Raw genomic sequence first — 12,886 nt, 5'->3', positions numbered from 1 at the left:
CCAAGAATTCCTGAACACCAAAGACACTAAGATAGAAGAGTATGGAATAATGCTGTCCTTTGACATAACAGCCCTGCTCACATCCATTAACATCAACTTGGCCAAAGAAAACTGAAGACACTACTCGAAGAACCAGAGACACAAACACAGCACCAACTTCATCAGCAAAGATAGCACTGTCAACCTCGTAGAACTGTGTCTTACCCCCCACTTCGTATTCAGTAACAAGCCCTCCAAACAAATCAACGAAATACCCATGAAACCACCAGTATCAGGATTCCTCGCAGAAGCAATAATGCAGAGACTCGAACAAACAGCCCTTCCAACGATCCACCCAAACTTTGGGTCCACTACAGTGATGACACTTTTGTCATCAAAAACTGAAACAAATTAGAGGATACCTACAACACCATCAACAATATCCTCGCTGACATAAAATTCACAAAAGAGGAGAACAACAACAAAGTGCCATTTCTAGATGTCACAGTAGAGCAAACAGTCAATGGTAAATTCAAAACAGCCTCTACAGGAAAACAACGCACACGAACCAAGTACTTAACTACAGAAGCAATCATCCCTCCACATACAAACAAATCTGAATCAGGACACTATTTCAACGAGCCACGACACACTGCAGCACCCAGGAACGACGATAAATAATTACACAGCGCATTTAAGAAGAATGGGTAGCCTGCACCCCTGAAAATGGTTTCCCTGACCGGGAATCGAACCCGGGCCACAGCAGTGAGAGCGCCAAATCCTAACCACTAGACCACCAGGGAGATGTAGATCCTGCTTGTCAGCGCTCCTAAAAATTACTTTCCTGCCCGGAAATCGAGCCTGGGCCGCGGTCGTCAGCAAGCTTTCACCTGTTCATCCAACAATGTCATTTCTTGTATCCATTGCTCCCGATGCGGTCTCCTCGACATTGGGGAGGCTGGAGACTCCTCGCAGAGTCCAGTCACGGCGCTTGAGGGGATATTTCCAGGACACCCGCAACAATCAACCCCATCGCCCTCTGGCCCAACATTTCAACACCCCCTCCCACTTTGCCGAGGACATGCAAGTCCTGGGCCTCCTCCATCGCCGCTCCCTCCCCACCCGATGCCTGGAGGAAGAACGCCCCATCTTCCGCCTCGGATAAATTCAAACCCAGAACATTAATGTAGACTTCACCAGTTTCCTCATTTCCCCTCCCCACACCTTACTTCAGTTCCAAACTTCCAGCACAGTGCTATCCTCATGACCTGTCCTACCTGCCAATCTCCCTTCCCACCTATCCGCTCCACCCTCCTCTCTGACCTGTCACCTCCATCCCCACCCCCATTCACCTATTGTACTCTTTGCTACCTTCGGCCCAGCGCACCCCCACCCCCCAATTTATCTCTCCGCCCTGGAGGCGTCCTGCTTCCATTCCTGATGAAGGGCTTTTGCCCGAAAAGTCGATTTTCCTGCTCCTCGGAAGCTGTCTGACCTGCTGTGCTTTTCCAGCACCACTCTGATCTAAACTCTGGTTTCCAGCATCTGCAATCCGCACTTTTGCCTACCCAATAAACCCAGTATGTCGATTTCACATCAACAAACTGACACAAGCAGACACAACGTGTGCAGAAACCCTAGCCACATTACTTTACATAAAAGACATCTGTGAAATGATGTCCAGACAACTCAACGCTCTCAGCATCATGGTAGCCCACAAACCTACCAACACACTTAAACAGCGGTTAATAAACCTGAAATACCCGATACAAACAACCAGCAGACGAATGTTATTTACAAAATACAAGGAAATATATACATGAACTCTGCCGCACAGTTCTCTGTGGCAAGAAATGCTGGGATGAGATAAGGAAGATTTTTTTCAGCCAAAACGAATCGTCACTGACTGGACAGCCATTTAAAATCAACGCTGTCAGGCCAGGATTGAAGATCCAACAGGATGAACAGATTTCTAATTTCCTGAAGATTTACAAAGCTGAGACTGGGTTTTGGTGTTTGTTCCCTTTCCACTCCCAGGAGCTGCAGTGGTTGGGGAGGTGAGTTGGAGAAAGTGAAATATGTCCATGAGCAGCGTGTGGGGCGATTTCAGCTTCCCCTCCTCTGACAGCGCTGTGACGTGACTCTGATGTTCTCAGGGACACTTACTGACGCGAGACAGTGAAAAGATTCCCATTCCCGCAAATCAGGAATTCAAACCGTATGCCGGCTTCAGGACAATGAGAAAGATTAATTGGAGTGTGTGAAGAAGCTGTGAGCTGCATTTCAAAGAGGTAGGTGGAGTCAGATGCGTCATCCATTGCGCCCCGGCACTGTGCGTACCTGACGCCACCATGCTGCAGAGTTCTGACGTTAACACGGACATGCGCAGCAATGGGAACATTCACAAGAGGAACAGCCAAAGATAATCACCGTCACTGCTCCCCTTCCATTGTCCCAACTTGGTGAAGCAGTATCTTTCACTGGCAAAGAAAACGCATTCGTCCTCAGGTGCCTGCTTCATTTCGATCACGACTTCACGCCCCTCACTGTTCTCATCTCATTTCCAAACACTTGGCTCATAGCCTCAAAAGTAGCTCTGTGCGTATCTGCTTGTTCCACCCTGACAGGCAATGGGTTGCAGATTTCCAACCCCTCCACTGATGTGAATCTTAAAGAAGAAACCGGGGAACAGTCTTCCTTTCTTCTTGACGACATTTCTCAACTGTCGTCGGCAAGGTTCACACCTGCGTGGGGAAACCGCAATCGATCTCAAATCCATCGTATTAACCACTCGACCCACGAATAAAGAACCACACTGACAGCTTCATTTCCCAGGTCTCTCTGCCTGTGGAGCTGAGAAATAGTGAGTTATTGCTGGGTTTGTTTGAATACAATCACTTCACAGGTTTCGAAAGGGTTACAGATCTGCACATGGCGAGTCTGGTTGTTTCATCACGAAAGATGAAATAAACTTTCAGTTAAAAGCAAAAACAGAAATTGCAGGAGCAACTCAGCAGGTCAGGCACCATCGGTGGAAAGAGAATCAGAGACAATATTTCAGAACTCTGTTTTCTCCCACAGGTACTGCCAAACCGGCTGAGTTTCTCCAGCAGCTCCTCTTTGTGTCTCTGATTCTCAGCATCCGCAGTCCTCTACGTTAGAAATTAAATCAATTCAGCCTCATGTGCAGGAATGAGAATCCTTTCAATTTCCCAAAAATTGGCAGAGATTTCAAGGCATTTGGAAAAAAAAGTAAAAGTGACATTAGGAAGAACACTTTCTTGTCCCTGTCTGACCGTGACAAGGAGGCAGATTCAAGAACACAAAAGGGAATTCGGTGGGCATGTCCAAAGTAACAATGTGGAGATTTACAGGGCGAAGGCAAGAGAATGATACGAATAGAGACTCTCATTTACTTGCTGTGTAGAACCAGCAGAGCTAATGTGGGCCTCAAATTGCGCTGTGACACGTGTTGTGATTCAGAGTGAACTCACAGTTCAATCAACGGAAGGTGGGGATTTAGAAAAGTTTATATTTATACAATCTCCTCACGTCAACGCAACAACAAAGTGGTTTAATTATCCGCCAGTGGAGAGAACCCGGTTCCTGGAGATGGGACAAAGAGCTGGCTCAGGGATATCAATCCACATTGCTCTCTTTGCCACGAGTTCAGAGGGAGAACATTGGAGGGACAAAGGAGAGAATAACGATCTGTGTCGGAGGGTGACGAACTGTTCATGGAGACTATTCCTGGCTAACAATAAGTCGTGTGTAACAGCAGACGATGTGATAACACGGCCTCGTGTGGGTGTGGAAGGGATCAAGGGCATGGGGGAGTTCGGGTCCAAATAATATTGAACTCGATCTTGAAGACTGGAGGATTCCAAACGGAAAATGAGGCGCTGGTCTTCCATCTGGAGCAGAGCTTTGCTGGAACACTGCTGCATGCCTGAGACAGAGATGTGGGCCACGGGAACAGGGTGGCGTGTTAAAGTGACAGGCAACCAGAAGCACATCGCCTCTGGGGGGGCTCGTACCACCAACCTTTACGGTTAACAGCCGAACGCGTTGACCAATTGCGCCACTGAGACAGGCGATGACATGGGCTGCGCCATCGCTTAGGGGAGGCTATTAGTGAATTCATAATTCAGCCTCCCGGCCTCGAATTCCAGTTGTCGTCTATCAGTTTTACTTTTCCATAATAAAGCCTGGGACATTCATTGTGGAGACACCGGGGACAGGCTGGAGACACATCCATGTCAGGAGGAACTAGCTTTCTTACTCCGGGCCGTCACCCTTCGAGCCATTCAGTGTTTTGCCTGTTCCCGAGTTCTCTCATTGGCTCGGAGGCGAGAAGGGGTTTGAATTCCTCATGTGCAGGAACGACAATTCTTTCAATGTCTCAGATCAGGTCATGTCCCGAGAACATCAGTGTCAATCTCCCGGCCTCTTCAACAAGGGGACGGTGTCTGGACTGTGTCTACTGAGTCGGACAGTTCATCCTTCATTCTCCTCTGAATCCGCTTCCCAAAGAGTTTCTAAAGATTCACAAAGCTGGAGACTGGGATTTCTGTTTTGCTTCATGAACATTTTTCCATTTCGTAACTGACAATATTTTGCCAAAACCTCTTCCCAATTATACGCCATGATTCATTTCCAGGGATGAGGAATTTCCATTTTGGAGAGACATTCCCAAGGTTGGGAATGTTCGCTTTGGAGCAAAGAAGGTTGACTGGAGATTTCCTGGGGCTGTTGATCATGATGGGAGAAGAAGCGGTGGGAATGGGCAGATTACTGATCAGAAGAATCAATTGCCACTGACCAGAGTCAGTTACCAGAGGACAGAGATTGAAGTTCTTGAATGAAAAGCAGCACTTGTGCCTAATAAACACAGAGAATACTGCAGAACGCCAACAGGTCGAGCAGCATCTGTGGAAAGGTAAACAGAGCTGACGTTGTGAGGCTGGTACATTGTTTGTTCACAACCCGACTTTCCTGCATGGCAATCAATTCCCAGACATGAGAAAACTGGATTTTATCGAGACGGGTTTTGTGAAGTTTGAGCGATAATGCAGCCAACAGGAAGTCATTTAAAATCGCCAGTGAAGAAAGCATAGTCAGCAGGTTACCACCCTGGGCGGGGGAGCCCCAAAGGATCTCTACGCCAGCACTTTAAGTGTTCGGCCACAACTACACGCGCAAGGTTGTGGTCTAAAATTTCTCATGGAATGGTTCTAACAGGAAAGGTGAGTATTGGGCTTTTCCTGTCCGCGCCATAGTCCCAACGTATTCTGTTCCCCTGGATTTGATCAGGACAGAGGAGGCTGATGGGAGATCGAACTGAACTACACACATTGATGAGTGATAGAACGGGTGGGAAGGATCCATTCCCATGCATAGAGAGATTAATCATCAGGGCCGAAAATAAGGAGCCACTTCAAGAAATTTGGGGATCATTCAGCAAAGCTAATGTAGAACCTGTTCATAGAAAATTGTGATGAAAGTCTCTCGAGTTATTTTGATGAGAAGTGTTGATGATGCTAATACAATCGGTAGGATGAACGTAGATTGGTAAATGTATTTGGTGACAGTTCTGTTCTAGCCCTGTGAGCGAAACCTGGATCTGAAGGAATAAAAGGGACATTAACAACATCGATCTGAAATTGGATACGTGACAAGAAACAGAGCCATCATTAACAGTTGGCTTTTGAACTGGAGAAGGTTTCTCGTGAAATTAGCTTGAGGCTTGAGGTATGCAAGGTCAAGATAATTTAGGTAAAACACGGAAACGCTATCCTCATTAGCAGACAGTGAAAGGATTACAAGACGCAACCTAAACATTTTTGATAAGTGATACAGGGGACTGGGAAGATAAGTATTATAAACTGTGAACAACAAAGTTCTTGAGCACAACACTTACATTCAAAGGCCGAAAACATCCAGGTCCTGATTAATCAGATTGCATTGTGGTACTGTTCTGCAAAACATCCACTTGCAATGTCCTACAAAAGAGTGACAAAACCCTTCCCTCTCAGCCCAGGATAGAAAATCCGAAGGGATGAACGTTTGCTGATTTTCTGAAGATTCACAAAGCTAAGACTGGGTTTTGGTGATTGTTTCCTTTCCATTCCCAGGAGCCGCAGTGGTTGAAGCATTGAGTTGGGGTAAGTAAAACGTGCCCGTGAGCAGCGTGTGGGGCTATTTCAGCTTCCCCTCATCTGACAGCGCTGTGACTTGACTCCGATGTTCTCAGGGACATTGACTGATGGGAGACAGTGAAAAGATTCCCATTCCCACAGATCGAGAATTCAAACCGTATGCCGGCTTCAGGACAATGGGAAAGATTAATTGGGGTGTGTGAAGAAGCTGTGAGCTGCATTTCAAACAGGTAGGTGGAGTCAGATGCGTCTTCCATTGTGCCCCGGCCCGGTGCGTATCTAACGCCACAATCCTGCAGAGTTCTGACGTTAACACGGACATGCGCAGCAATGGGAACCTTCACAAGGTGAACAAACAAAGATAATCACCGTCACTGATTCCCTTCCACAGGCCTAACTTTGTGAAGCTGTATCTTTCACTGGCAAAGGAAACACCCTTGTCCTCAGGTGCCTGCTTCATTTCGATCACGATTTCAAGCCCCTCACTGTTCTAGTCTCATTTCCAAACACTTTGCTCACAGCCTCAAACGAAGCTCTGTGGGTATCTGCTTGTTCCACCCGAACAGGCAGTGGGTCGCAGATTCCCACCAGTCCCAATGTGAGTGAAATATTTTTCCCCCTCCACTGATTTGAATCTTAAAGAAGAAGCCGGGGAGCAAGCTCCCTTTCTTTTCGACGACATTTCTCATTTTATAGTCGGCAGGGTTCACACCTGCGTGGGGAAACCGCAATGGATTTCAAGTCCATCGCATTAACCACTCGGCCCACGAATACAGAACCACACTGACAACTTCACTTCCCAGGTCTGTCTGCCTGTGGAGCTGCGAAAGAGTGAATCATCGCAGAGTTTGTTTGAATCTAATCACTTCACAGTGATTCGAAAGGGTTAAATATCTGCACATGGCGAGTCTAGGTGTTCATCCCAAAAGATGAAATGAACTTTCCGTTAAAAACAAAACGAGAAATTGCAGGAGGAACTCAGCAGGTCAGGCAACATCTGTGGAAAGAGAATCAGAGACAACATTTCAAAATTCTGTTTTCTCCGACAGGTACTGTCAAACCTGCCGAGTTTCTCTTTTTGTCTCGGCTTCTCAGCATCCACAGTCCCTGATGTTAGACATTAATTCAATTCAGAAACCCCTTTGTGGAGAGGATTTCCGTTTGGGGAACATTTTCCTGACCCCATTAAAAGCATTCAGCTTCGAAGCCAAGCGAACCCACCGCCCCTGGGTGGGCTCGAACCACCAATCTTTCGGTAAGCAGCCGAACGCGTTGACCAATTGCGCCACAGAGAGAGGTGGCGGCGTTGCCTCCACCATCGCTTAGGGGAGGTTATTAGTGAATTCATAATTCAGCCTCCCCGCCTCGAATTACAATTGTTGTCTACCGCGCAGTCATGCGAGGGATCCCGGCTTTCTTAACTTGACTTGTGCAAAAATGCCCGATTAAACTTCTCAAAAAGAACCTTCGTGAAACGAGGCTGGGCTTACTGGAGTACGATTGGGATAGGAAGTGAAATGATTGGAGATAGCATTGAACAGGTTGACGTGTTTACTTCCCTAATTTTCTTATCCCTCTGCCAATTGGCACGTGGCTTGGGCAGTAATGTTATTACACACACTGGAGCAGTGGGATTTGAACGTGAGACTCAGGGCTCTATGGGAGACTACACCTGCACCACAAAAAACTCTAGTAAATAGATCCTCTTCTGTTGAATGAGAGGAAACAGCTTCCTCCACAACATGATACACGACCACTGTACCCTCCGTGCCCATTACAATAAATTGAGCCGCCTCCTGTTGAATGAATGAGTGGGAACCCCTCTCTGAGCTCCAAGAAGCGGGGGGCCCGGCTGGATGCTGGATTTGCTCAAGGCTTGTATCTATTAACGTACTAAATGGTACCAATTGTATGGGAGTAAGGTTTACATTAAAACCGGAGGACCATGTCAGAGTGTTTGTTTATATTTAGCAGTTGTAGTTGGTAAAATACACTCCCTGGAGGAGCACCTTCTGTGATGCTGCATTTCTTGCCTTCTGCCCTTCCCCCATTTGTTATCTCTCATCTCGATTTTACATTTTCAGTCAAATTTAATTTCACATTAATCAGCCTTGGTATTCACTGTGTATTATTAATTAATCTGTTGGATTGTTGTAAAACAAAATTAATGGTGTAATTTCATTTATGTTGCCTGAGTTTGATATTGAATATGCAGGTGTGAATGCTAGTAAGTTGTAAAAATAAATCAAGAACTTGTGCTTTTTAAACAAAAAGACAAGTTCAATGGTATTACTGGCATTGTCTCCTTTGAGGATGATGATTATAGTCTGACCAACAAAACATTTCATGCAGTCACCCAGTTTAATTAAAGTCTTTTGGAAAATAATTCTGGCAGGCAAAGATTTATACAACCCAAAATACGGTTGGTAATCATGTGTATTCTTATCTTTTAAGCCGTAACAGATGGCATTGCGTGGCGGTTTGAGACTGAAACTTCGCTGGAAAGAATGTAGATTGATGAGGGAAGTCAAAATGGCAGAGTCTCGGGCCACAATCTATCAGTCTGGCTTGATTGCATGAGTGGTGGTTCTTCAAAAGCACCTTCCAAGTCATGACCTCAACCACCAAGAACAGACAAGTGTGAACACAGGATTCCGACTGCAAGATGTATCGCATTGTTTCTTTGTTATTGACCAAAATGCTGGAAATCACTCCTGAACATTGCTGCAGTTCACATCATATTTGTGAAGCAAATTAAGAGGCAGTTCAGCACCACCTTTTCAAGGTGTGTTTGGGAAGAGTTGTTGGCACAGCCAATGATATTCACATCTCATGAAATAGTAAGCAAAGAGCCCACAGTGTTGGGAGGCTGTATGTTAGCATGGATAGAGGATTGGTTAACTACCACAGTAGTGGTAAGGGGCATGTTCAGGATGACAACTTGTAACTAGTGGTGTACCACAGGGATCAGCGCTGGGGCCAACAATATATATATACGAATTACTTGGATAAGTAAAGTGAAGGTACTATTGCTAAATTTGCAGAAGAGACAGTTGATGTGAAAGCAGGTGGTGAGGATGATATTAGATATCTGGAGAGGGATATAGACAGGTTAAGCAAATGAGCGAAAGCTTGGCAGATGGGAAAATGAGGTAATGCAGTTTGTCAAGAGGTGAAGAACTGAATATCAAATGGAGAAAGCTTCAGAATAGAGGGATTTGGAATCACAACCACGAATCTCTTCATCCAATTCCAGTGAGTAATCGGGAGGCAAATGGGAGGTTGGCCTTTTCAATAGAGTAGAAATGTAGGGAGGTTATAGTGAATCTATGTAAGGCATTAGTCAGGCCACAACTGAATACTGTGAACAGTTTAGGGCCTTTTACCTGAGGAAAGATATATTGGCATTAGAGGCAGTCCAGGGAAGGTTGACCATGATGATACCAGGGATGGAAAGAATGTCTCATGAGGAGAACTGAATAGGTTGGGCCTGTGCTTATTAGAAGTTAGAAGAATTAGAGGTAACCTTATTGTCACGTACATGATTCTGAGGAGACTTGACAGGCTAGACGTGGAAAAGTGGGTGAGTCTGGGACCAGAGGAAGTAACCTCCAAATAAGAGACTGCATGTTTAGGACAGATAGGAATTTCTCCTGAGGGCAGTAAATCTGTGGAACTTGATACTACAGAGGGCTGTTGAGCCTGGGTTGTTACGTGCATTCAAGGCTGAGATAGTTTTTTTTTAATCAGTAAGCGAATTGAGGAATATGGGGAAATGGAGCAAAATGGAGTAAATGTTTCCCAGAATAATCGTGATCTGAATAAATGGCAGAGTCAACTCAGTGGGCTGAATTGAATAGTAAATAGTGAGATGGAAAAGGATGCAATTGGCAATTACAGACCAGTCAGTGTTGGGAAGCCTCGAGATTGGAGGGAGTTGGTGGCATGTGGGCATTGTTACTGAATTTCACATCTGGAGTTTCAAATTGATGCTGCTATGGCCCCGATGCAATTTGAAATCAATTTATGTATCTGGAATATTAACTTATCGCTGCTTTGGTGATCTTATCAATTGTCATAAGTACCTATCTTGTTCACTAATAACATTTTTTTAAGGAAGGAAATTTTCAGTCCTTTCCCAGTTTGGTGAATCCAAAGTCATGTGGTTGACTCTTAACTGCCCTCTGAATTGGCACTTGGTTATTTTTTGGGAGACCAAGTGTCACGTTCCATGAATGAATAAAGAAAAATATTCAGGACAAGATTGTCAATATCACTGTCAGTGAAGGGAAGATTGTGATCTCGTGATACTGGTTAAGTAGCACAGAGATCTCGGACTTCTGAGAACAAAAATTAAAATCCCATCATGGATGCTAGTGGACTTTATTTTCAACGATTAAAAAGATCTGGAAGTGAGAGTTTGTCTCTGTACTGGCAACCAGGAAACCATTATTGGCTCAGACAATGAATTGCAGCTGTTGGAGATCAGCAACAAAAGGCACAATTGCTGGGGAAATGCAGCAGGTCTGGCAGCATCTGTGGAAAGAAAACAGTTAATGTTTTGAATCCTAATTTTGAAGGGCCACCGGACTCAAAACAGTAACACTGTCGTCTCCTCATAGATGCTGCCAGAACTGTTATTTTTGTCCAATCATTACAGAGTGTTGTGAAGATGTTCTTTTAGGGAGGGAAATCTACCATTCACAACCCTACACACGCGTGCACACGCTCACATGACGTGACTCCAGACCTACTACAATGTGGTTGACTCTCAACTGCCTTCTAGCATGTAGCCAATTGCTCAGTCCAAAGGCCATGAGGGATGGGGAGAAAATGTTGGACGTGCGAGCAACAATCCCATCCCTCAAAATATTTTCTTATATATTATAAAGCATAGGTTAATGAAGGACAACCAAAACAAACTGCTATGGGAAAGTCATGCCCAACTAACCTGATTTGCGTGTAGTTATAAATATTCTTTTAAAATCCTCTTCAGAGGACATTCGTCCCATCATTGTTGCAATACTGCACTCAATTCTGTGCTTTCTGCTGCAGGAAGGGTGTTGTGAAACTTGAAAGGGTCAGAAAACATTTACAAGGATGCTGCCAGGGTTGGAGGGTTTGAGCTGCAGGAAGAGGCTGAATAGACTGGAGCTATGTTCTCTGGAGCTTTGGAGGCTGAGGGGTGATATTAAAGACATTTATAAAATCATGAGGGACATGGGTAGGGTAAATAGGCAAGGTCTTCTCCCTTGGGGTGGGGGAGTCCAAAATTAGAGGGCATAGGTTTAAGGTTAATGGCAAATGGAGTTTAATATAGATAAGTGTGAGGTCTTACATTTTGTATAGTCAAATCAAGGTAGGAATTTCATGGTGAATGGTAGGACCTTAAGGAGTGCAGTGGAACAGAGGGATCTTGGAGTACATGTTCACAGTTCTCTGAAAGTGGAGTCACAGGTAGAAATTTTTGGCACACTGGCCCTCATCAGTCATGGCATTCAGTATAAAATACCGAATTAGAGCCGAGATAAGCACCAAATAATATCACATACCAACAAACACCAAATCTGTTTCATATGCAGTATTTCAAACCAAGAGATGTAGGGGTGCAGGTTCATAGCTCCTAGAAAGTGGAGTCATGGGTAGACAGGGCAGTGAAGAAGACTTTCGGCATGCTTGCTTTCATCAGTCAGAGCACTGAGTACAGGAGTTGGGATGAATTGTTGCAGCTGTCACAGATTCCACACAACAATAACAAGACGTGACCCTGCCCTCCCCTGACTGACTGTCACTTTGCATATCAAGGGGAAGACACTCTTTTAATTGTGATGATCAGAAAACATGCCATCCTTCAAAAAAAGGGATGTGTTCACAAATATTTTTACAGAGGAAGGAAGTTGCAGTCTGGGTGAAGATCAATCTTCATTCAGAGAGGGAGAGGAAGAGCAGCAGCAGCTTCAGAAGTTCATGGTCCAACTTCTGAAAAGACCGTGTCTGATTTGCAGTTGTTCCTGGGCTTGTAATATCGTACTGCAGCATATTGTAGATCTTCAGTAAAAGTGTCAATACTGCACGAAAGAGGTCCATTCAGCAACTTGAGTCCATGTGAACTCTTCGTGGAGGTATGCAGTCTGCCCCATAACCCTGTTGGTTTACAGTTACGTATACATCAACACAAAGATCTTTGGGATTGAGAGGAAAGAATGTTCCACAGTAACTAGAATTACGTTCAGATTTTCTATCATGGACTGACTGTGATGACCTTTGCAATCACTTCACTGGAATATTACAAGAGAAAGATTTGGCGGCAGAAATCTCAGACCAAACATCACATCAAGGTCTGACAGTCACTTGATTCACGAGGACGTGGATATTGATGGCCTTGAAAACAAAGGGGAAAAGGTCTGTCTGCTTAGTTAGGTTTTAAACGTCAGTGTGACTGGAAACTCTAAGAGTTTCACATACCCACACACCAGAGTAGTGACTGGAACAAGCTTTACAGACTGAATGAGAGTTTTCCAATTATCAGAGGATTCACCAGTAACACCACACACATGCTGTAAGCGTGAGTGAGCTTTCAACTGATTGTTATGGTCTGAGACAGACAAGGGCACCTGCACCATGGAGAAACCGTGGAAATGTGGGGAGTGTGGGAATGGTTTCCCTTCGCCATCTACACTGGAAATTCATCGACGTTTGCACACCGGGCAGCGGCTGTTCACCTGCACTCAGTGCAGGAAAGGCTTCAC

The 12,886-nt window shown here is 45.0% G+C and overlaps 1 non-coding gene across 1 annotated transcript; it reads right to left on the bottom strand.

Moving 5' to 3' along the window:
• Positions 1-710: 710 nt before the first annotated feature.
• trnae-cuc (transfer RNA glutamic acid (anticodon CUC)) lies at positions 711-782 on the bottom strand. The gene has a single exon. It is a non-coding gene; the product is annotated as a tRNA-Glu (tRNA).
• Between the last annotated feature and the right edge of the window lie 12,104 nt (positions 783-12,886).

Source organism: Chiloscyllium plagiosum, unplaced genomic scaffold (assembly GCF_037043375.1).
Source record: "Chiloscyllium plagiosum isolate Xiang-an unplaced genomic scaffold, Cpla_swu_hap1 HiC_scaffold_27, whole genome shotgun sequence".
Taxonomy (NCBI): Eukaryota; Metazoa; Chordata; class Chondrichthyes; order Orectolobiformes; family Hemiscylliidae; genus Chiloscyllium; species Chiloscyllium plagiosum.
The sequence above is the reverse complement of the archived record's forward strand: the minus strand, read 5'-3'. Positions and strand labels throughout refer to the sequence as shown.